Raw genomic sequence first — 21,623 nt, 5'->3', positions numbered from 1 at the left:
ATTTTTTTTTTTCAAATCAGTTATATCCAACAAAGTAAGTCAGACACCAAAACTCACAAAAAAAATTCTATGAGCCATATCTGATACCAGTTTTGAAGCAAACTCCTCAAGGTCTATGATGCTTCAAACATATATACACTATAATCCCATGAAAACTTCCAAACAGCTAAAACCAGGAGAATGCCAGAATGGAATACCAGTAATAAGAATGACATACAGAAGAGAATATAAGACATTTGTGACACTGGAGCAATACACAGCATCCTTACATTATCTCAAATACTGTTTAGTGAGAAAGAGGTTGGACTATCTGGATGAAAAATTAACATATAGTATGTTGAAAGTACAGGTTCATTCCATGGCTATTAGTTAACAAATGGCCTTAAAAGCTTGTTCCAATTATAAACAGAGCTAGAGTGTGTTTTACAATATTGCTTGTAACTATGAGTCAGTCATGGATTTCAGCTATATCCATTCACCACAACTACAAAGCAGGGTGCTTTCTGTCATTAATCAGAGAGTAACCAAAGAGTTAATATAGGATTGAAAAGGTAATATTTTTGTGCAATTCAAAAACAGACTGTGGACAAATTTTCATAGTAAGTCACATTTAATGTGACTTTTTTTTATATTCGTTGGAAAGATTCAGCCAAAACCTAATTTAGATTATCATTTGTTCCAATCTGCAACTTATCGATATATTTTTTATTTAATGAAAAATAAGACACATGCACACTGTATTTCATGTGTCCGTTTTAACATTGGTTGATACCATGTGAAATGATGTGCATTATTCCCTTTGACATTAATTAAGCTGAGCTAATATGAACTTCAGTATGACAACTAGAAAGTCAGGCACTCACATTATCCTGTTAAATAAAATAAACATAGGCCATATATAGTACTGTTGAACAGAACTATCCCTTCCTAGTAATTGTTTGCTGTGGACAAGGGACATTGTCTTTATGACAACAGGGCTATGTACTTTAAACTGGCTAAAGAAGCTGTGAGATCTGGAAAGATATCTAATAACTTTTCCTTTTTTTTCACATTCACTAGATTGTCATTGAATATACATTGAAATGCTGGGAGACGGGGATCAATAGTTATTGCAATATGGGCAACAAGGAGGGGTTAATAAAGCAGGAGCCAAAAATAATGACTTTTTAAAATAATTTGCAAGCAATACATTTAGAATTAGTTCACAAAATGAACAACTGAGCAGATTTCAGCATTCCTGACTCAGCAGAAATAAAATTTTAAAAAGTTTAATCAGGAAGATTCTTCAGAAAATAAAAATATACAGACCATTTCCAGACCTTCACACCCTAATGTAAATAAAATTCTCATGGGCTCCTATAGGCATTGTACCATGTGGGATGACTGCAGAAAGGTCAAAATAGTACCTATCAGACAATGTCATTTTAAATCAAAAATATAAATCAAATATAGAACAGTTCCTCAGGTTTGCAGTTGCTCATACTGCATACAAAATCTACATATGCTGATTGATGTCCTGATTCCAGAAAACTTCCTTAAAGTCAGTGGGACTAAGGCCAGGTCTACACTACAGACCTATAGCAGTATAGCTACGTCACTCAGAGGTGTGGAATACTCACTCCCCGCCAAACATAGACAGCACTATGTCAACGGGAGAGCTTCTCCCTCCGACATAATCTACCTCCGCTAAAGCAGGTAGCTAACTACACCAACAGGAGAAGCTCTCCCACCAGTGTAGGAGCATCTTACTAAAGCTGCATCTGTGCCACTCTAGTACTGTATGTGAAGATAAGCCCTTAGGCGCACACTGAAATACTTTCCTAAAAAGGGGTGGATGCAAGCATGTGCTTGAGCGCTTTCCTATGTTGGGACTCTAGTGACTTGATCCTGCAAGCCGCTGTGCACTCTCAGCTCCCCTCGACTTCAGTGAGCGTTAAAGATACTCAACACTTCTGAGACTCAAGCCTGCAATGTGTCTCACTCTATTGGAAATGCTCATTTGATTACCCAGAGCCTGACAGCCAATCAGTGTTGTGGGTTTTAATTACACATTTAGTAGATCAGTGGACAAGCTAATAAGGAGATTTGCATTGATATTTACATATGAATATCTTATTTTTTCAGTGCAGTTGTTTTCCCCATTTCCAGACAGTGTGTTTAGGAAAATTAAAAATGTTTGGCTAAGCTAGCTTTATCAAGGGAAATATGTATTGACACTATTCAAACCAAGTAAAAAATATACATGGTAAGTGTATGGATAAAAAAAAATGACAGCTACATAATATACAATAGTCAAGATTAGACCAAATGGAGGAAACATACGATGTGGTGCTTTTAGAAATGACAGCGATACAAATAACTGAGATACTGAGAATGCTTTTAGCTATGAACGCAAATAAGAACATGTCATACAGTGGGCTTACATCTGATTGAACAAGCTCTTACACTGAAGGAACAGTAACAGTATTTGAAGAATTACACTTAAATATAATTTGTACAAGGTCCCAAAATCCAGATAATGCTTTATTTTGTAGAGGCCATTGGCTATTGCATGTACATGGTGATTAGTTGTTTTGTAATTACTGATGAAGTACTTGGCTTTTCTATATAAACTTCAAATACAAGTACCAGGTCTTTGAATTATTATGCAATTACTCTATGGTGTGATACCATAATTACATGAAGGTAACACATTTAGTGTCATGTGAATGAATCTTTTTAAGCAAGAATCTGCGAGCTACATAAAACATGCAGTTCCATGCATAGTACCATGGAGCATACATAACCATATGAATACAGTGTAGTTACAGATGAGACACCAAGTATAGCCATTTATTTTGCCTCAGAAAGAAATACTGACATGATGATTTTTTAAACTTTCTCAAATAGGTGCTAATCCTGCAGACATTAGGCACATGCTTAACATTACACATGGGCGTAATCTTACAACCTCCATGCCTAAGCACATGCCTAAGTGTTTTTGCAAGATTGGGATAATAATTTGTTGAGCTGCACTTTAATTTTTTTTTTTTTTTTTTTTTGGTAATACCCCTTTAACTTATTTTACCACTTTTTTAAAGAGGCTTGTCAGAACAGCATGTTTATAAAGAGGTTTGTCAGAACAGTTTTTTTAATCCAGTATATATTGTCCCCTTTAGTCGCAAAATATAAGCCTGATACTCTTTACTTATTGATATGATTCAAGGCAGTGAGAGTTTTTCATTGACCTTTAGATCAGGCTTTCTATTTTGTGGGACAATATATTATATACAGATCATATATTCCATGCTTGACTCGTCTCCCACTTTTACATCAGTGTAATTCCGCTGTGTTCAGGAGTTACTTTCAGTTTAATGAGAGGAGAATCAGGCCATTTCCTTATAATATACAGTGCTGTTAGCTTTTGACTTACACTTCTTTAAATAAATTTGACTGACTGCATTTAGTACCTCAACTGTATGCCTATTTACATAAAGGTTTCAAATGTCTGATTAACATAAGAAGTTCCAGTTTTTTATATGGTCCCCCCACTGAGGAATAACTGTGCTCAGTGTTTCACAATGGGCTGTTTTTTTTATATGTCAGCATTCAACTTCATTAATTAATGTTGTTAGCTAATTGACTGGATTATTATTGTGGAACTGTGTTTGCCAGAGGTAACTATTCTTCTCCAGCATGCCAAATGTTTGAAACGTCCTCTCTCATTTAAAGTTAATAAGCAGTAAGGCAACAGGTGACAGATTTGTTTCTGGTAGTATTAATTTCCCCATAAAAAAAATTCCATTGGATTTTGAAATATTCTATTGCTTTTTCCTCTTCTGTCATTTGTAATAGTGCTGCAATTTAATGTAATCCTAGCAAACAGTAACAACAAGGTAGCTTGATTAAAAGAAAAAAAAATAAACAATGCACCCAGCAAGGTTGCCAATGGATTTGTATCTCTTGACTTTGATAGCAGCACAAATCAGGTGTGTGGACAAAATTATTTTTAGAGGTAGGGTGTGGCCTCAGTTACAACAGTGAGGTTACTGTAGGTTTATGTTGGTGCAAACAAGATCAGAATTTGGCCCTTAGGCTTAGAGAAAATAGACAGCTGATCCATAGCAGTACCAGAAAACTCAACACTGCTGTCAATGATCTTCCTTCTTTGAAGGGATCTCACCTGCCCTGGAGCCCAGAGCTGAGCACTGAATTTGTGGTGGTGTTAAAGAGAGAGATTTGTGGTTCAAGAGAAGAAGACATACTTCCCTAGACTAAAGGTTGTGGAAGATAAAGGGGTCAACCCAAACCACCACCATTTACTACAGTCTTTGGTCAGGGTCAGGCACTTGGGTGCTGGAGTGCATCGGGATCTTCCATCCTCACATCCACCTCCCCATGGGAGTGGAAGAAAAGAGGTGGAATGAAAAGGACAGCTTAAAGTCAGTACTGATCAAGCCTTGGAGTATTTTGCTCCCCACCTCAAGGTTGTTTTGGAATATGTGAAAGGTGCATTGTAAATTCTCATCACTACAATGGCAAGTACCTACATAATTAACATAGTACTCCTAAATATAAAGGGAACACTATCTTGGAAATAAGTAAAGTGCATTATGTAGCACTTTAAAAATGTTCAGCAGAACTCAAAGTATTGAGTGATATAGCTACACCTATTTTAATAATTTAAAACAGATTTCATCTTGATGGCATATTGATTTATCCTTGTTATACATATCTTTCCTTATGTTCATTCAACTATCCAAAACCTCCTTACTAAAATGGAATCTCCATTACGATCAGTTATCTTTTTACTCTACATCTTTTCTGTTTATTTTTTCCCCTCACATAATCAGACAGAGGTCTGCTCTTAAAGCGACCAAACAAATGAAAAGTGGACCTGTGGTAATTATTCTCTCTCCTCCAAATGTCACTAATAGACAGTCTTCCTTTACTTTTAAACACTAGAATTGCTTCCTTTATTGCTATTGTTTGAATTATGGCCAGCGTATGTGTGTTGTCTTGTTTCTGCAGACTGTAATTGTAACCCTTTTGGCTCCGTCCGTGACCGCTGTAATGACACAGGATTCTGTGAGTGTAAGGAGGGAACATCAGGGCGTAAATGTGATAAGTGTCTGCTGGGATATATCTGGCACAGCCTAGGCTGTCAACGTAAGTAACTGAGAGCTGCCCTTTTCCTGCACCTTTGCTGCCTGTGCTTCTGTATCCCAGCATGTGCAGTTACTTAGAGTTGAAAAAGAGCAAAACTTTTACAAGCTTTAAAAATGCCTCACTCCCTGAACCTTTATGGATACTCCCAAATGAGGGCAGTAAATTGACTGTGCAGTCCATTTATTTCATTATGCTTTTAGTGCCCTCTCCCCTTTTCTCTGCTAATGCCTGGAGGAGCTTGTACTGAAATATGCAGATCTGTGTGTCTTGCCCGCTATCAATTAATTTGTGTGAGCTAAACCACAAGTGCAACTTTCCAAACTTAAAATTCTGACTGAAAGACAAAAGGTGATATCTAAGTGTATTAACATATTTCTATGACTGAACTTCAGCCTTTTTGAGTAACTTAAAAATGTGAGTTCATAAATTAAATTACAGCCATATAATATATATAGAACAGCGTACTAACTCATTACTTAGTAAACGAAAAATACAGTCTAAACCAGAGTTAATAAATCTAAAGATTTTAATTTCATTTAAAATGGGACAAAAACAGCATTTAATATTAACTTTTAGTAGCAGATGATGATCAATATTTAGCTGTACACCAAGTTTCTTTTCTAGATAACACAGGCAAATGCCACACCATTACATATTGGGCTAGCGTGCTGCTGCTGGATTCTTTGTATCAGATCCTTAATAGTCTAATCTCTATAACTACTACTTTTGAGGATTTAATTCTACAAACCCTTGAACATCCTTTTATTTGTTTCTTTCACCTTCTCTCCCTGATTCTCAGCACTTGTGTCCTAATCACACACACATATAAGAGACAGTTTCTGCAAGATACACTTGCTCCTGGTTAGTAAGATCTAGAAACTCGTGAAAGATGAAAAGAAGAAGAATTACTGGCATAGTGTTTTAGCTACAGATTCTAAAATACTCTAAAACCAAATACAAATGATATATCCTAAGATTACTTCACTGCCTCCTAAAATACAACTACCGGGGGAGGGGAGCGCTGAGGAGAGGGAGAGAGACCTTGGCCTTCAAATAAGCAGACAACAGTTTCAAAGCGAGAAACTTGAAAAACTATCAGGAATTGCAGGTAGGAAGACTATAATTCCTGAAATAGAACGTTTCAGCTACTGAAGGTTTGCCACAGGCAGTCTCTAGAGATGAATGACCTATTCACAGTAAACATTTTATTCAATGAATTTGGCCTGTTTCTACATTTGTGAATTATACACACACAGATTTGATTTTAACATGTTTATTATTCAATAACTGGTTTATGCAAACATATTTGACAGAAACTTTCAAAGTTTTGAAATTTGGTTTCCTTCCTCACTGGAACTAAAACAAAATTTTTCAAATGCTTTAAAGGAAATCAGAATTGTGTTGAATTGTCCATTTTGAGACTGAAACCTGAGGTTTTTGATTTGGGAAGCAGTGTGTGTCCCCATGCCCTGGTTCAAGTCCCTGCTCTGCCTGATTCAGAGTGGTCCGTGAGGGAAAAAATACCTGCAGTGAATCAATCAGAGCAGGGACTTGAACCTGCATCTCCTGCATCCTCACCCAGTTCCCTAACTATCAGGCTATGAACTATGTAAGAGCTCAATTGCCTCATCCCTCTAGTGCTGGTTCACACAGATTATGACAACCTCCTACTGCTTTCAATTACTCCTTTAGCTCAAGTGCCAGAGGTCTGTGCAGTGAATCGAAAGGTACAAACCTGCTTGATGAATCATCTGAGTGTCAATATTGTGCCACATGATGGAATTTCTGTTTTCTCAGTTTGCTTTTTTTGAAAACCTAGGAAATTAGGCCCAATAAACTACATTAAAGGAAAACTGAGGCTGTACAGTCAAGCACTCAAAAACTTAATTTGCCCCCCTTCTGCATACACATTATCATACAGACTTTAATTATATGATCACATACTATTTTTCCACAGGATCCCTGCCTTACTCAGTGCAGAGGATGGACTTGCTCCAGAAATGATACAGGAGGGAAGGAAAGGAGGCTGTTCAACCCATGCTTAATTTGTTGCAGACATTAGAAGGTGTATAGTGAATGAGCCAGGGGGGACTACAATAAGAGAAAGAATGATCTCATGATTAAAGCAGTTGACAGCTGCCCTGGTGAAATGAATTATCTCCCTGCCTCTGCCAGAGTGCTTATGTGATTTTAGTCAAGTCATTCATATCAAACTTTTCTCAGATGGTCCGTAATTGTGTATACCTTATTTCCTGAGTGCTTGTCCTGAGACCCTGGGGCTTGATTTGCAGAAGTGTGAGCACTCAGCTACAGCTGAAGTCAGTGGGGAGTTGTGCTTTGAACACATAAAGAGCTATATAATGAAAAAGAAGGTTCTAGGCATCCCAAATTGGGCACCCAAAATTAGTGGATACTTCTGACCTTAGTCTTTCTGTGACTCTGTTTCACATCTGTAAAACAGGGATAATACAATTCCGTTATCTCACAGGGCTGCCATGAAAATAAATTCAATAATATTTGTGAAGCTTTGAAGAGAGACTTCAAAAGACTGGGACTGTTCAGCGTGGAAGAGAGGATAGGACAGAGGTCTATAAAATCATGAATGGTGTGGAGAAAGTAAATAGGGAAGTGTTATTTTCTGCTTTAAATAACACAAGAAATCAGGGGTCACCCAATGAAATTGGTCTACAATAAACAAAAGGAAGTACTTCTTCACACAAGTCAACCTGTGGAACTCATTTGTAGGGGATCCTGTGAAGGCCAAAACTATTACTGGGTTCAAAAAAAAAATTAGATAAGGTCATTGTGGACAGGCGCATCAATGGCTATTTGCTAAGATGGTCAGGGATGCAACCCCATGCTCTGGGTGTCCCTGAGCCTCTGACTGCCGGATGCTGGGAGTGGATGGATCACTTGATAATTGCCGCATTCTGTTCATTCCCTTTGAAGCACCTGGCATTGGCCACTATTGGAAGACAGGATACTGGGCTAGATGGACCATTGGTTTCACCCAGTAAGGCCTTTATTATGTTCTGTGTTCAGAACAGGATTGGAATAGTTAATGCAGCAAATAAAGCATGAGGCCAAATGCTGAACAATAAGGAGAAAACAAAACTATTGAATTGATGTTCTACACTAAAAGAAAAGGAATACTTGTGGCACCTTAGAGAATAACAAATTTATTTGAGCATAAGCTTTCGTGAGCTACAGCTCACTTCATCATGCATTCGATGAAGTGAGCTGTAGCTCACGAAAGCTTATGCTCAAATAAATTTGTTAGTCTCTAAGGTGCCACAAGTCCTCCTTTTCTTTTTGTGGATACAGACTAACACAGCTGCTAGTCTGAAACCTGTTCTACACAGAAAACTTACATTGGCACAGCTGTCTCTCTCAGGGATGTGAAAAATCCACACCTCTGAGAGGTTTCAGAGTAAGAGCCGTGTTAGTCTGTATTCGCAAAAAGAAAAGGAGTACTTGTGGCACCTTAGAGACTAACCAATTTATTTGAGCATAAGCTTTCGTGAACTACAGCTCACTTCATCGGATGCATACTGTGGAAACTGCAGAAGACATTATATACACAGAGACCATGAAACAATACCTCCTCCCACCCCACTCTCCTGCTGGTAATAGTGTGTGTGTTTTGGGGGCGGGGGTTGAGAAAACCTGGATCTGTGCTGGAAATGGCCCACCTTGATTATCATGCACATTGTAGGGAGAGTGGTCACTTTGGATGGGCTATTACCAGCAGGAGAGTGAGTTGGGGGGGGGGGGCGGAGGGTGAGAAAACCTGGATTTGTGCTGGAAATGGCCCGACTTGATTATCATACACATTGTAAGGAGAGTGATCACTTTAGATAAGCTATTACCAGCAGGAGAGTGGGGTGGGAGGAGGTATTGTTTCATGGTCTCTGTGTATATAATGTCTTCTGCAGTTTCCACAGTATGCATCCGATGAAGTGAGCTGTAGCTCACGAAAGCTTATGCTCAAATAAATTGGTTAGTCTCTAAGGTGCCACAAGTACTCCTTCTCTTTTTACACCTCTGAGAGACGTAGGTATTCTGACCTAACCCTCAATATAGACAGTACTACTGCCTCTTGGGCAGCTGGATTAACTACAGCGACGGCAGAACCCCTCCCTTCGGTAAAGGTAGTGTCTACAGTGAAGTGCTATAGCAATGCAACTGCTGCTGTAGCATTTCAAGTGTAGACAAGCCCTAAATGAGCACTGCCCGTCCTGTGGAAAAAAACATTATGTGATCATGTAATTAAAGATGTATCATAATGCACACGCCCAAGAGGCAGCATTAGGATTAAACAGGCAACCTTAATTCTGGCATTTCCTACCCTCTGAGTGCCTGAGTTTGCAACCTCAATTTTCTTTTAACATAGTGTTGGCATTTCTGCCAATACCTTAACCTCCAGCAACTCAGCTCGACTCTGAACTAGTCATTTAGGTTTCTTTACTGTCATATAGTAAAACTACACTTAGTTGATCAGACTCTACTAGCACAGGGGTTGCCACAAATCCAAAGTACATAATCATTAATCTAATTATATACACATTCCCAAAAGAGAATGCCGTATGCCCATTTTACTTTACATCATGTCATGCACTCTGTGATTGGTTCATTAATTTCTGGGCACCATACTCCATACAAATCATGAACTGATCACGTGCCACACATCTGCCATCCGTTACACATTAATCACTACTCTACTGTTCCCTTATCTACTAGTTACACATTTATATGTACTGTGAACACTGCTGTCAATTCATGCTTTGTTCACTGTCTCATGGCCTTGGTCAGAATAGACTTCTTCATAGTGGTTTTTGTGTGTAATATGTAGTTAAACTACATTTTGTTGAATCAAAGTTCTTGCAAATATTTTGCAGCATATCTAGTTAAAACACTGGAAGACTGATATATTCAGAAAGTTAAAACACAGCAAGGGATATTTAATAAGTTTCTTTACTTGACACAAAGGAAACAAATAGCACTGCTCATCTATTCAAAAATCAGAAAAAACTTGTTTCTGAGTGCCGTTGTCAGGGTTATAGGCTAGATTAAAATCCGCTGTCTGATATTTCAATGTGCAGCAGAGGAGTCCATGATCTAGTTGCTTTTGCAATTGGCCCATTTTTTTCCAATTAATTTCTGTCTGGAAGATTTTGTTTACTATTTTCTTCTAGAAAATTACATGAAAACCAAAATCACTGCACTGCATTATCAAGAGTCTGGAGGGATTATTTGCCTGAGCACACCAAGGGTGGTGTTTATCTAATTCCCTGTAACAGCTTTCTCCGAGCCATGATGCTACAGAAATATATAATGGGACTTTTTCCTTTTTTTAAAAAATATAGCTTATTTACAAAATTAGGCATATTTATGTTTAGGGAGCTTTCCCAGTGTGTAGTATTGACCCACTGGAACCAGAAATTTGACCTGCTATCACACAAATCCATATTCTATGTCATGTCAGTTCATAGTGTAGATTTCAATTATGCAGATAGATTTTAAGTATTAAAAAACATTATTATACATTCCAAGTGGATAATGTTCCAGAGTTGTTAATCCACTACTTTAAAATATTATATGCAAAGACCTATTCTGTTTTATGGACCAGGGTGCTGCAATATTTTTTATACATTAAGGCCCAAATTGTTCTTAGTACTGCATGGACACAAGTCAGAAGAAGGCAGAAAGACACGTAGCTCACCCCTTGCATCCCTGTTAATACAGGGGCCAGGTAAAATCTTGGTCCTTGCCTTCCAGATCATAAGTACTAACATTAGCAGCAGTAACCTCATAGTTCAGGGCTTCCACCACACAGACATAACATCTAACTGAGGTGTGCTGGTGCAGGGAGAATGCTTACTGTACTGAATAAACAGGGTTCAGCTGATGTGACCGCTCTGTGCCAATCACCCATTTCTATCTCAGGCATGCGCACACACACACAAACGCACAACCTCCCCTCTTTCTCTCACTCTTCTCCCCCAAAGTCTAGGAAATGGATGAAAAACAATCTAGCCCTTAAGCTTGTTTAGAGTTTGAGAAAGTGACCCAGATTATCAGAGATCCTTTTTTTTATTTTGCAGTTTTAGGAATTAAATAAATAAATGAATACATAAATAAATAAAAAGCAAGAAGACCAACCACATCTTTGCACATTAGGGACCAGTCCAGAGTGGGTTCTTAATGACATGTGATAAGAGGAGCCTGAATCAGAGTGGGGACACATCTACATCTAGACAAAGGCAATGTCAGTTTTAAAATTAAAGCTGAGTGACTAATAAAGAGTATTTTCCACATTAAATTTCTACATATATTTCTTTTGCCATATTCTCACCTCTTTTGTGTTCCATTACCATAACATTTCAAGAGATTTTACTTGATATATGCAGGAATATTTACAGAAACCAGTTTTTAATTTCCCTAATGCAAGGAGTTATGCTGGAAATGTTTGCAATCAGGTAACAGAAAGAATACTTTGGTAGTGATTCTTTCCACCAGGGACAACTTATTAACACAGTTTGATCAACTCGTGGAGTTACAAAAAAAGAGTTTGAAAAAGTCAGATAAAAATCAAACAATGGATACAGTTTAAAAAAAACCGAGCAATCTGCTCGCAGATATTCTGTAAGCCTGTAAAGCAGCTACTGCAATGAGATCCTGGCAAGCAGATCCTTGACTCGTCACTGAGCCCAAGTGGAGTTTTGGGGAGGTGTAGAGGTCCCCCTCTGTAGATCTGATTACAGACTGAGAACCTATGTTTGTTGAACACATTACTGTTGTGAAGTATTGGATCAGCTCTGTTTTATCATCTGTTGATTTAACAGTACAAATCTTAAACAATTAGCAAGCATAACATTCCTTTCAGAGGTGTGGGTTTTCAGTCAGATATCTAATGTTACACTCTAATTCTTCTTCGAGTAGATGTATTCGAGTAGAATACAGACGTGTATTCCGGGTAGGTGTGTGTGCCCCTGGATCCGGAGATTTTGCCTAGCAGTACCTATAGAGGCGTGCCTTGTGTCTATAGCCCTTCCCCTGACTATATGAGGCAGGGCTGCCCTGACCCCTCTCAGTTCCTTCTCAGCACCCATCAGCTGGAATCAGAGCTCAGTGTGATTGTTCTCTCACAACCTCTCATTCATCCTTCTTAGCCTAGTTCATTGTACATAGTTAATAGTAATTAGTGTTAGTTTAAAAAGAGAGAGAGAGAGAGTAGTGTTAGCGGGAGTGATGCCCTCACCAGGGTCCAAGCATTGCCCTTCCTGTGGAGTGGCAATTCCCAACTCCTACAGAAGATGCTTGCTCTGCCTTGGTAAAGCCTACCCTAAAGAGTGTTGTTTGATCTGTCTATCATTCAAAAAGAGGTCTCAGGGGGCGCGGGACCTTCGCCTCAAGCGGCATCTGCTTGAACAGGCCATGTGGCCTGCCTTGGTACTGAGGCCACAGATCGCCCTCAGAATGGCTCCTGAAGGAGGATTGTTTTTGCAGCATGGGACATTCCCACGATTGGGGTATTTGCGACCAGGGAAAACAAGAAGTGTTGCCTATTCTGCTTTAATGGGGATGCTCAGCCTGGGCTCCATCTCCAAACGCTTTCCACTGCAGCTGGCAGTCGACGCTGCTGTACACCTCCCCTCCTATCCCAATCACTCTCCAGGTCATCACCAAGTTCAAGGTGGAATGCCCCAATGTGGCATGATAGCTGGTTCTGGGGCCTCCTTGCCCTGTCAATTCATCCTTCCATACTGCTTCCTCTTCTTCCTGACCTCCTCACACAGGATTACAGCCACACCCTGAATCTGGTAATCAGCTCCCTGCACTTTATGGAGTGGGCACTGCATGGCTGAATGAAGAAGGGCATTGCTTGGAGGCAGACCAACTGTTCCTACTTAACAGTAGGAAGCCTTCCAATAGGATGGCCTACTTGACTAAGTGGAAGAGGTTCTCAGTGTGGTCCTTGGCCCACAGGGCCTATCTGGCTGGAACTTCAATCCAGGACATCTTGGAGTACCTGCTATACCTTCAGAAATCGGGGTTGGCAGCAGTATCAGCATTTCATCCCCCTATCCAAAGAAATCAGTTTTTTCCAATGCCACAGTGACAAGATTTCTGAAAGGACTTCTTTGCTTGCATCCTCTGGTCCAAGAGCCAGTCCTTTTGTGAGACCTCAACACGGTTTTCGTAGCTCTAATGGGGCCTCCATTCGAGCCCCTTGTATCCTGTCCACTGGCTCTCCTGTCTCAAAAAACTACAATCTTCATAGGCATTGCCTCTGCTAGGAGGGTGGGTGAGTTGCAGGTGCTTGAAGGAAGGCCCTCCTTACACGCTCTCCAAAGACAAGGTAACATTCCAGTAACAGCCCAAGTTCTTATCCAAGATGGTCTCTCAGTTTCATTTGAACCAAGCGGTGTATTTCCCTAAGCTGCATTCCTCTCCAAAGAAGCAACGTTAGATGCTTCCTAGCCTTTTATCTGAACAGGACTGAACAGTTGCGAACAGGCAAGGCAAAGCACGAATCACATGCGGACCACATGAAAGGACAAACAGTCTCTGCGCAGACTATCTCTAGATGAATAACGTCTTAAATCAAGACGGTGTATGAGATAGTGTCAGCTATGCCTTCTCAGAAGATACTAGCTCATTTCAATGAGAGCACAGGCTACATTGGTAACATTCCTCAATGACATTTCCATATTGGACATTTGCAGGGCTACCACACGGTTGTCCATAGATAGATTTACGCAATCATTGCTTCTTCCAGAACAGACACTAATGTTAGAGAAGTGGTCCTGCGATCCCTACTCACATAGACTCCGAGTCCCACTCCAACAGAGGGTACTGCTAGTGAGTCACCTACCTGGAATACACATCTGCATCTACTTGAAGAAGAAGAAATAGTTACTCACTGTAACTGTGGTTCTTTGAAATGTGATGCATGACCTGCCCTCCACCCCTCTGCATCGGAGCCTTCCCCTGGATGTTCAATGTGAAGGAACTGAGGGGGGGTGGGAGGGGAGGAAGGCAGTGCTGCCTCATATAGTCAAGGAAGAGGCGATACACACAAGATGTGAATGCTACCCATCTACAGATACTGCTAGGCAAAAGTCTCGGGCTCTGGTGTGCGGGACACACACATACCTAACTGGAATACATATCTGCATCACACCTTGAAGAACCACAATTACAGTAAGTAGCCATTTCATATATTCTTTTATTTTTCCCCCTTTTCCATTCTTTAATAATTTTCATTAAAGCAGGCAGAGGATTACAATTAAATTCTCATCTCTGAACTTTTCAAACTGCTTGCATTTGTTTTGTGGATTGAACTTATATCATTCCATAGAATGCTAGGTTATTCTGTCAGTATGCCTTCTATATATTACCTGATTATTTAAATGTAAATAAGCTTCTTTTATTGTCTGAATTTTCCCATGAGTTACAAATGTTAGCAGCTAAAGCATTTTATGAAAATCATCATGCAGGATGAATTTCCAGAGAAAATCAAACATGAAATCATGAGCCAATGAATTATATAAACATTGCTTGTAGGAAGTTAACATTTGCAATTCAACAAAAAATCTTTTGCTACTGAGAAATTCAAAAATGTCATTCTTAAAAGACATATTACAGCCTTCTGTTCTTTCTAAATAGTTAAAATAAATAAATGCAGTTGTCCTGTAGAAATCTTGCCTGCAGGGATACTTAACATAGATATATATCTGTGTAGGAAGATGCACATTGTACATCACCCTAAATACATACACATGAATCTTATACATATGAGGAAGTATACTCAAGAGGAAGCAACACAGAATTCAGAATCAGGAAGCCTTGATTTCTAATGCAGTTCTGGCATGGTCTTGCTGTGTACCTTGGGCAAGTCACTTACCCACCCTCCCTACTTCAGTTTCTCCATCTATTCTGATGGAGATAATATTTACTAACCTACCTCACAAGGCTGTTGTGGTGGTTAATTAGGTAGTGCTTTGAATATGCCAGACCAAATTGCACCAGTGTAAATTCAGAGTAACTTGACTGAAATCAATCCAGAATCATACTGATGTCCTATAAAGGGCAATAGGAATACTGTTATTGAAACATGTAAGGATGTGCAATCCAAGAACAAACAAAATTATAAATCCTCACAGAGTTATTGGGTCAGATTCTCACCTGGTATAAATCAATGTAGTTCTATTGACTTCAGTGGAGGTATATCAATTTACCAGCAGAAAATATGCCTCATAATTCCATATAGCCTCCTATCATAGTGGATCTTTAAAGACAGAAAAGACAAGATCCATACCTTGATGAGTACATTGGTTCAGGCAAATATGATATGTGGGATAACCATACAGTTGCAACAAAGTATAAGAGACAAAAACACTCAGGTCAAAGTATGGTTTCATGACAAAAGTGGGTTTTAGTGTGGGATTTGATTTGACGAGGGAAAGGGAGTGTGCTTAGCATGAAGAAGGTGAGAGGATGCTCCAAATGTTGAGATTGCAGCATAGAATGTAATGAAATCAATGCATAAATATTGATAGCATTAGTAGTGCTGGCATAGGCTAAGGAGTGATGCCGAAACAGCATTTTCCACTCTACGCTGAGTTTGTTAGCAATCTTCTCTGACCTACAGAGAAAGTGGCATTGATGGGCACTGGGGGGAATTGTGTCTGTGCCTCTCCATGGAGGAAAGGTTTCCATAACAGCGCATGACCAAGACATTGGTTGTAAACACAATGGTCAACAGCTAGTGACATCTACGGGCATTTCAAAGAAAGTCCCAGGAAGATGACAGCCCACAAACAACTGGAGAGGGAATAGAGTAAAGAGTTAGCATCACACTACTAGGCCACTGCATTCTAGTGGGCAATAACTCTCCTTTAAAAAAAAAATGGAGTACTTGTGGCACCTTAGAGACTAACCAATTTATTTGAGCATAAGCTTTCGTGAGCTACAGCTCGCTTCACCGGATGCATACTGTGGAAAGTATAGAAGATCTTTTTATACACACAAAGCATGAAAAAATGGGTGTTTACCACTACAAAAGGTTTTCTCTCCCACCACCCCATTTTTTCATGCTTTGTGTGTATAAAAAGATCTTCTATACTTTCCACAGTATGCATCCGGTGAAGCGAGCTGTAGCTCACGAAAGCTTATGCTCAAATAAATTGGTTAGTCTCTAAGGTGCCACAAGTACTCCTTTTCTTTTTGCGAATACAGACTAACACAGCTGTTACTCTGAAACCTCTCCTTTTAAAAGGGCTAGTGTGATCACCTGGTGTGTTTTCCCCCAAAATCAGAGCATATTATACATGAACAGCATTTATAAAACCACAGCACCAATCTGGCCATTTAAGAAAGGAAAGGAGCTCCCCTACCATCAAGGTATTATGTTTTTTTCTACTGCAATTGCCTTCACAAAGGTGTCCACTTTCAGGCCTTTCAGCCTTTTTAGGATAGCAACTATTTTTTCCAGATTCCACCATATGGTTATCAATATTGTCAGCTGTCAAGCTAGCTATTGGAATTTTGAGCAAACTAACTCAATCTATTTTAAGTGGTAGAGAAGCAAAATGCGAAAAACAGGGAGGCTCACAAAGACCTAACCACTGAAAAAAGATAAAATACTAATTTAATAAAAATAGGCAGTGCTGCAGGAAATATATTGTACAGATGGGAAGTTATTAACCTTTTATCGAATATATACCAAGTATTGCAGTAGAACTTCAGAGTTACAAACAGCAGAGTTACAAACTGAGCAGTCAACCACACTCCTCATTTGGAACTGGAAGTACACAATCAGGCAGCCGCAGCAGCAGACAAAAAAAAAAAGGCAAATACAGTACAGTATTATGTTAAACATAAACTACTAAAAAATAAAGGGAAAGCAGCATTTTTGTTCTGCATAGTAAAAGCTGTATTAAGTCCGTGTTCAGCTGTAAACTTTTGAAAGAACAACCATAACGTTTTGTTCAGAATTATGAACATTTCAGAGTTACGAACAACCTCCATTCTCAGAGCGTTCGTAACTGAGTTTCTACTGTATCTGTAAAGAGCCAAAATAAATAACGCTGAGGGATATAATAGCAATGCATTTCAAAGCAGCATTCTTTAAAGAGTGTGCATACAATTTTTTGGTTCATCAGTTTTTGTTGGCAGTGTATTATGGAAGTTTTCTGTACATCTAAATATTAAGAAATTCATAAAAAAGTTAAAGTATCCTATTTGTTTTCTTTAGTCGGTATAATTTTAAAACGGTTAATATTTGATAGATTAATAATAAATATTTTAATATAGTATATTGCATTCAGGAGTAGATCAAAAGGAGATACAAATTAAGCTCCAAAAGATAAACTTTTATTAGGCACATGAAATAGAACATAAAGCAATTACCATTTAATCTATTCATGTTTGGAAACATATTGAAGAGGAAGCATATAACTCAGTTAATTGTTATGAATTATTAATTGATCATTTCAACTGTGATGAGCAGGATTGCTCTTATTGCGAAAAGCTGTCATGCTTCTCTTTTAAACCTACTCAGTGGCCTTAACCTTTGTGTAATTTGCTTGCTACCATTTCATGAGAACAAAAAGAAAAGATCCATTCAACCAGTACTGAGGTTTTGATCACATGGGTCTAAAGGGGACAATTTAGGTTGAAATAAAGCAATCATCATGTTTAATTAGAGACAAAAAAAGATTATTGACGTGAGTTAATCAAAAGGTACTTCACATTTCCTTGCCATCCATGTTATTGATGCAACACTGACACAGGTACACATTAACATGCACAAATATTTCCATCAGAGCCTAGCTTCGCCAACAAGATTTTCCTGTTCATGATAACACTTATGTGAGAACCAAAGGTTAATTTAAAGGGAGCTGATGAGGTTCCTAGATGGACAGGCTGACCCCCAGCTGATTCTGAAAGGTTCTGGGCCATATTTCTTATTGAGGAAATATGACATTTTATGAATGTTAATAAATAAAATTTAAAATATCACTATAAGTAAACTGTTAACACTCCTAAACTTAGAATTAATCAATACAGTCATCAAGTCACAATTAAGGTAAAATCGGATTAGATTGGATTAGAGTAAGATTGGATTAGAATTAAATCATCAATTTAGTCAAATCATCGAATTAATACAGCAGATAATCAATCCTTATAAGTCCCAAAACCAAATTAGAGAACTTTCCCCATGGCACTACTATCAAAATTTAACTGGTTTTATGTTTAATATTAAAACCAAATTGTAATTGAATGTCTTAAGTCACAACCTCACAGCCAGTGAAAGCTTAAGTGGATTTTACTGCAATGTGATAGCTAACCCTTTTCATTCCCTCCAATACTGACAATGGAAGCCTTAATAGGACCCTTTGATGAACAGAAGTTTAACAAATCTTATTTAACAGTTTACAACTGACAATTTAAAAGGTTTTTTTGGATGCTTGCACAGACTGAAGAACACTCGTAGCAAGTATTTTTATGAGGTCTGTTTATACCTGGGAAACTTTCTTACTGGTGCCTTTCCTGTGTGGACTTTACTAGTGCTCACACACATACGCATGCAGACAACCACCTTTCCAAGTCCTAAATTAATAAAAGGTTGGGATGTGTCTCCATTAATAAAATGAAGGACAAAAATAGCAAAAAGGATAAATAATATACTTAAGATAATAAGGGTTCTCTCTTCAGCTATTGATTCACATGGTGTAGGAGCTGGATCTGGAGTGACGATCAAGAAACCATATGGTGGTGGCGCTCTAACAGTGCTTCATGTTAGTGGGGCCTTTCAGATGGTGGGAGACTTGTCAGAGACTGGCATAACTTGTTCATTGTTTCCTTCCCTTTCCCCTCATGAGGCTGGCCTCAGGAATCAGAAGCATCGGTCTCCCTCAAGTCCCACTTAAGGAAGCATTTTTAAAAAATACTCATTGTTACACACCATATGCACTGTGGGCTTGTGACCCCCAACATAAAAAAAAGGCACAAGCCTGGTTTTGAGGTAGTTGCCATAGCCCCCACTCCTTTTAGGGTGACACTAACATCTGCCCCCAGGGGGAAACTTGTAGGGGAAAGAGCCCTAAACATCCTATAAAAATAACTAGTTGCAGAAGACCCTCAGAGAAACACCAACCACTCAACATGCATCCATCAGCAATACTAAAAATTAATATGGACATCTCATGACTGATGTCACCATCTTCTCTTGCAAACAAGACAATTTGGCAATTATCATCTTGTAAAACTGTGTCAAAGGTTACACAGCTTGTGTCTGGAATTCCCACTGTAGAGCAGCAAGTTACTTTAAAGCTTATCAGAATAATCCATCTAAAATAGAAATAATTAAAGTTTGTACAAGGTCTGTATTCTCATATATGATATTTCTCTTACACGTAAGTGTTTGAGCATAGAAGGTGCTGAGAGCCTCCTGAGATGAACTGAGCTCCCTTCAATTCTTGCTGAAGCCAGTGTTTTTACACTGCTTATTAACATTATACTTTTTACATTCCTGCAGCCTCCAAAAGACATTATCTGAACTAGTTCACCTGAAAATTGAATGGTTTGCAATTGGCTTTTTAAGTTCTTTTAACTTCAGGAGGCATAACTAATTTCCGGTGCATTGACTACTGACCTGGAATTGAACATACTAAAAGGATGTTGTCCTTAAGTATCCAGCAATTCCTTCCCCAGGCCAATTCTCTATAGATTTATACTGGGCCCAATACTGCAGTACCTGAACAGTTGATGAACCATATTACTTCCATTTTGGGCATTTTCTGAGAGACTTCTAACTTTTTCACCCATGTACAATATTTGTTATGAATACCAAAAATCTTCTCAAACTGAATACCTATTTTATTAAATCTGAGCTAAAGGATTTATTGCTTGGTGTCGGTAGATTAACTACTTTATATATAAATGATCTCCTGAAAATAAATGAAGGCCTGTCATTATTTTCTTCTTTTATGGAATACAAGAGATTAACTTTCACATATCCTTATCTGATTCCCACCTCAATATATTTTCCCCAGAATCCCTATCTATCTAACCCAAACTACTTTAAAGACCTGATTCTGAAAACTTTTACTCATACAAGAAGTCTGTCTATCTTCAAACTCATTTGGCCCCCAATACCTGTAGCACCTTTAATTAATGCATCGTCACAACACTGTGCTGAATTAGGCACATTAGTAGTCTCATTATCTTCAAGCTTTGCTGAAAGTTAAGCATGTGAATGTTTTCGGGATCAAGGCCCAAGTGACTTGGCAAAGTCACACAGAAATTCAACCACAGAGCTGGGAACCAAAGGCATATCTCTTGAGTGTCAGTCCAGCGTCTTCACCAAAAGTCTCATAGATTTATAGATTTTAAGGTCAGAAGGGACTTTCCTCTCTCCCTGGTATTTATCCTTCTGATGTATTTATAGAGAGCAATCATATCTCCCCTCAGCCTTCTTTTGGTTAGGCTAAACAAGCCAAGCTCTTTGAGTCTTCTCTTATAAGGTAGGTTTTCCATTCCTCGGATCATCATCATAGCCCTTCTTTGCATCTGTTCTAGTTTGAATTCATCTTTCTTAATCATGGGAGACCAGAACTGCACACAGTATTCCATATGAGGTCGCACCAGTGCCTTGTATAATGGTACTAACACTTCCCTATCTCTTCTGGAAATACCTCGTCTGGTGCATCCTAAGACTGCATTAGCCTTTTTCATAGCCGCATCACATTAACAACTCATAGTCTTTTATTGGTTGATCACAGGATGACTATCATTCCTCCCATGATTTCAGTGGCATTCCTCATCTAAGTAAGGACTACTCACATGAATAAAGATTTGCAGGCATCCATACAGCACATACAGGTGTTAAAATGTTCTGCAAGATATTGATAGTATTACCTCTTTTCATTTTCTTTCATCAATATGATTTCAAGATACACATCTGTTGATTACCAGTTACTGTTTTCTTACATTGGACCAAAGTTAGTGGCAGAATAACTAGAAGAGACTTCGCTGGAAGCCAGATCCACGTTCATTACCATTATCTTCTCTTATAAAGAAAATAACTAAATCAAAAATAAAACCTTAACCTATGATCATGAGTGAGAAGGGGAAGATGAGATAGTGCCAGAAGTTACAGGATCTCTACAGAGAAAGGGAAGGAGATAGGTTCATATCAATCAATCTATCAGTTACTGGAAATTGCTACTTTCTGAAGATCGCTAAGGACACGTCTACACTACTGACTTATTTTGGTATAACTACATCACTCAGGGATGTGAAAAATCCACACCTCTGAGCAATATAGTTACACCCCAGTGTAGACAGTGCTACTTCGGTGGGAAAGTTTCTCCCGTCAACATATCTACCACCTCTCTCAGAGGCGGATTAACTACAATGGTAGGAGAAGCTCTCCCATCAGCATCGGATCATCTTCACTAAAG

The 21,623-nt window shown here is 38.7% G+C and overlaps 1 protein-coding gene across 7 annotated transcripts in view; it reads left to right on the top strand.

Moving 5' to 3' along the window:
- NTNG1 (netrin G1) overlaps positions 1-21,623 on the top strand; it is a 262,932-nt gene that overhangs the window by 219,157 nt on the left and 22,152 nt on the right. The gene's annotated exons all lie outside the window — the stretch shown is intronic.

The sequence above is a fragment of the Chelonia mydas genome, chromosome 8, assembly GCF_015237465.2.
Source record: "Chelonia mydas isolate rCheMyd1 chromosome 8, rCheMyd1.pri.v2, whole genome shotgun sequence".
Lineage (NCBI taxonomy): Eukaryota > Metazoa > Chordata > Testudines > Cheloniidae > Chelonia > Chelonia mydas.
This window is presented reverse-complemented; position numbering and strand designations above follow the sequence as displayed.